This window comes from Anopheles coluzzii (genome assembly GCF_943734685.1).
Source record: "Anopheles coluzzii chromosome X unlocalized genomic scaffold, AcolN3 X_unloc_24, whole genome shotgun sequence".
NCBI classification, from domain to species: Eukaryota; Metazoa; Arthropoda; class Insecta; order Diptera; family Culicidae; genus Anopheles; species Anopheles coluzzii.
The window spans coordinates 10,001-15,000 of NW_026054452.1; positions in this window are offsets into that span (position 1 = coordinate 10,001).

Here is a 5,000-nt window from a genome sequence, read left to right on the forward strand (position 1 = left end):
GCGTCGGGTGTCCCAACGTATGTCTGGAGACATTGCTATGCCGGTACGGCACTCTGCGCACTCTTTCTTGTCCTCTTCGAGCGACGGGCCTCTAAGCGGGGTTGTATGCCGGTACGACACATCGACTGGTACATTGCACGCACTAACGATCGCTCTGCACTGCATGGAACTCATTCGTAACCACCGTGACGGGAGACTTTGCTAGTACGCACGATACTCTGCGCATGTGTACATGTTTTACAACCCAGCCAACTTGAGCACCTAGGGGAAGTTGTGATGCCATCTGAACACCCACCGACTGATGCATTGAACGGCTAAAGTTGACCTTCAATCCGAACTGGCACTCTGCGGCGTGGAGGCAGTTGCGCGACCACTCCTATCCCAAACCAACAAAGCAAGGTGTATCCTACGTGCTCGGTACAAGCACACCACGACGGGACACATTGAACGGTTCAGCGATCTCTCTGCACTAGTGGAAGAACTCCAACGTGATACGGGAGACTTTGCTACAGCGGCTTCTCTGCACTTCTGGGCTACCACCTTGTGACGGGAGACATTGCTAGCGGTCACTCTGCACTAGTGATGGTACACCACCGTGATACGGGAGACATTGCTAACGGCCACTCTGCACAGGTGCCAATACCACCTTGTGACGGGAAACATTGCTAGGAACCGATCGGCATCTCTGCGCGATTACTTGACGCACACCCAACTAAGTCAACTGTTGGACTTTTTCGTAATCACGGCGGGACACATTGAACGAGCTCTAACGGATCTCTGCACGCATGGAACATGGTGGCGGGAATCATTGCTAGAACCGAACGGCGCCTCTGCGCGATGTACAAACAAGCTCAACAGGAACCTCGTATCGGCTGCCGAGCCGGAGCTCGAACAACTTGGACTTTCACCTCTAATTTATATCAACTCACCACTCCCCGAGGGATCCGCAGAATTGCTTCTGGGTCCCGTATCGTTATTTGCGATTCGTGTTTGCATTACACTACATTGAACTATTCCAACTTGTTTATCCGCATGGCGAACATTTGCTGCATTGAACATTAAAGTTCCACTTCGCTCTCCCCTACGTGGGTCTGAGCTTCACTCTCAGGGAAAAAATATGCCACATTGGTTAGGGAAACCCGGTTTCATCACGCTATGTGCCCTGCACCACCAGCTTAGCGTGAATGCTTCGAGTTTCCCTAAGAAGTTCGATTGGTCTTGCAGAGTTTAAAGACAACGAAGCTTAGTTTCAAGCAATGATTTAATATACGCGTATTAAAAACCCTTAACTGTTACAACTTTTATGCTTGAAACCATCGCAACGAAGTCTTTGGGTCCGTAGACCCGTGATGTACTGCTCCAGGAAACGTTTTGAAAGAGTGGAAACTCAAAATCATAGGTTAAGATCATCGGCAGAACCCACCAGACACCACTTTTGCTTCATAAGTTCGGCCTATAGTCATATGACGATTTTCATCGGGGAGGGGACGTATGACCCAAACGGGGGCTTATATGACCCACGGACACTGCAAACCATGCTCCTACGACTAAATAGAGGTTAAAACTACGATTTGGTGAAATCTTCATTTTTGACCTCGGAGCAAGGTACCTTCCCTATAGTAGGCAATGAGTAAATGATCATAATCCCAGGAGGGCAAAAAATGGGAACCCGAGAGGAAAGCGCTGTTGGCGCGCCTAAGCTAGTGGCCCGTAGAGTAAAAAGGGTACCCCCAACAAAGTTGTCGTTTCACGTTCTGGTTTCACTTTTCATCATCTAGGGTGCGTTCCTGACACGTTTTGAGGGGTTTTAGCAAAAAAAAAATTTTCGACTACTCGAGCTCTCTGGCCCGTTCGGTGCACATTTTTGAAAAAAGCTAGGGAGCTGCCCCTAGGTTCGGGGTGTCACAAAATGTTGAAAAGTGGTCGAAAAACCACTATCCAGAATCGGATGTAGAATCGTTAGACGAACTTAAAATTGTTCTACGACACCCATCTGCGACGTTTAGTATTCGAGATATGGCCCGTCCTAGGTCTGACCGAGCAATTTTTGTTCCGCGCACTGTGTGCACCGTACACTTTGATGTTTGTATGAAAAAGTACCCTACCTAGGGACGCGTAGAGCAAATTTGTACCCCCGGGAATGTTGTCGATTGACATTCTGGTTGCACTTTTCATCATCTAGGGTGCGTTCCTGACACGTTTTTAGGGGTTTTAGCAAAAAAAAATTTTTCGACTACTCGAGCTCTCTGGCCCGTTCGGTGCACATTTTTGAAAAAAGCTAGGGAGCTGCCCCTAGGTTCGGGGTGTCACAAAATGTTGAAAAGTGGTCGAAAAACCACTATCCAGAATCGGATGTAGAATCGTTAGACGAACTTAAAATTGTTCTACGACACCCATCTGCGACGTTTAGTATTCGAGATATGGCCCGTCCTAGGTCTGACCGAGCAATTTTTGTTCCGCGCACTTTGTGCACCGTACACTTTGATGTTTGTATGAAAAAGTACCCTACCTAGGGACGCGTAGAGCAAATTTGTACCCCCGGGCATGTTGTCGATTGACGTTCTGGTTGCACTTTTCATCATCTAGGGTGCGTTCCTGACACGTTTTGAGGGGTTTTAGCAAAAAAAAAATTTTCGACTACTCGAGCTCTCTGGCCCGTTCGGTGCACATTTTTGAAAAAAGCTAGGTAGCTGCCCCTAGGTTCGGGGTGTCACAAAATGTTGAAAAGTGGTCGAAAAACCACTATCCAGAATCGGATGTAGAATCGTTAGACGAACTTAAAATTGTTCTACGACACCCATCTGCGACGTTTAGTATTCGAGATATGGCCCGTCCTAGGTCTGACCGAGCAATTTTTGTTCCGCGCACTGTGTGCACCGTACACTTTGATGTTTGTATGAAAAAGTACCCTACCTAGGGACGCGTAGAGCAAATTTGTACCCCCGGGCATGTTGTCGATTGACGTTCTGGTTGCACTTTTCATCATCTAGGGTGCGTTCCTGACACGTTTTGAGGGGTTTTAGCAAAAAAAAAAATTTTCGACTACTCGAGCTCTCTGGCCCGTTCGGTGCACATTTTTGAAAAAAGCTAGGGAGCTGCCCCTAGGTTCGGGGTGTCACAAAATGTTGAAAAGTGGTCGAAAAACCACTATCCAGAATCGGATGTAGAATCGTTAGACGAACTTAAAATTGTTCTACGACACCCATCTGCGACGTTTAGTATTCGAGATATGGCCCGTCCTAGGTCTGACCGAGCAATTTTTGTTCCGCGCACTGTGTGCACCGTACACTTTGATGTTTGTATGAAAAAGTACCCTACCTAGGGACGCGTAGAGCAAATTTGTACCCCCGGGCATGTTGTCGATTGACGTTCTGGTTGCACTTTTCATCATCTAGGGTGCGTTCCTGACACGTTTTGAGGGGTTTTAGCAAAAAAAAAATTTTCGACTACTCGAGCTCTCTGGCCCGTTCGGTGCACATTTTTGAAAAAAGCTAGGGAGCTGCCCCTAGGTTCGGGGTGTCACAAAATGTTGAAAAGTGGTCGAAAAACCACTATCCAGAATCGGATGTAGAATCGTTAGACGAACTTAAAATTGTTCTACGACACCCATCTGCGACGTTTAGTATTCGAGATATGGCCCGTCCTAGGTCTGACCGAGCAATTTTTGTTCCGCGCACTGTGTGCACCGTACACTTTGATGTTTGTATGAAAAAGTACCCTACCTAGGGACGCGTAGAGCAAATTTGTACCCCCGGGCATGTTGTCGATTGACATTCTGGTTGCACTTTTCATCATCTAGGGTGCGTTCCTGACACGTTTTGAGGGGTTTTAGCAAAAAAAAAAATTTTCGACTACTCGAGCTCTCTGGCCCGTTCGGTGCACATTTTTGAAAAAAGCTAGGGAGCTGCCCCTAGGTTCGGGGTGTCACAAAATGTTGAAAAGTGGTCGAAAAACCACTATCCAGAATCGGATGTAGAATCGTTAGACGAACTTAAAATTGTTCTACGACACCCATCTGCGACGTTTAGTATTCGAGATATAGCACTTTGTAGGTCTGACCGAGCAATTTTGTACTGAAATGTATGGTGAACATGTAATTCATTAAATAACATTGACTTGCATCGTGCCCTACTTCATCGGCACAGCTGTTATTGACTATCTTTAGTGGAAATGGATTGAGTTTGACCATTTTAAGCCCATTTCCTATGCCGTGCACCAACATTGTGTACCGATCAGGGAAAGTACGCTACGTACGCGTTCATGGATGTCGATGTTGGTACAAGTTGCCTTTCGGGATAGCCGTGCACCAAAACTGTGTACCGATCAGGGAAAGTACAAGACGGAGGGTGCAGCTCGAGCGTACGCGTTCATAGATGTCGATGTTGGTACACTTGCACCAAAATTGTGTACCAATCAGGGAAAGTACAACACGGAGGGCGCAGCCCGGGCGTACGCAATCATGGATGTCCATGTTGATACAATCTACGTGCACGTACCTAGTTTTTGTAGGAAAAGTTGCAATTAAGTGCTTGCATGCTTAAAATGCTCATCTCAACCGGTCACCTTTTGGCCTGCCCTTTTATAACAGAAACCTAGAAAGATACTCGAGATTTTTGTGTTTTTCCATTCGCCCGGGACGACGAAATGAGCTATGTGCACATCGTGCAGAAAATTGTCTTCGCCACGCATGTTTTTGTCCATCCACTCATATAATCACCCGCATTTGTGTTCAACACGGACGGCGCAGCCCGAGCGAACGCGTTAATGTTTATGTTTGTACACACTGCTTGTACGATTCTAGGATTTGGTAATTGCGTCACAGTGCCCGACCGTCGCGGACACCATTCTTGGACAGAAGTCCTAGTACGTAGAGTACTTTCCCTAGGTATGTGCTCGTTCGTGACTATCGTTGCGTGCTTACGGACACGCTTGGGTATGTTTACCATACAAGGTTTACTAGGGAAACCTGGGAAGGACGCTTGCCCTCCCGTCGCGGACAC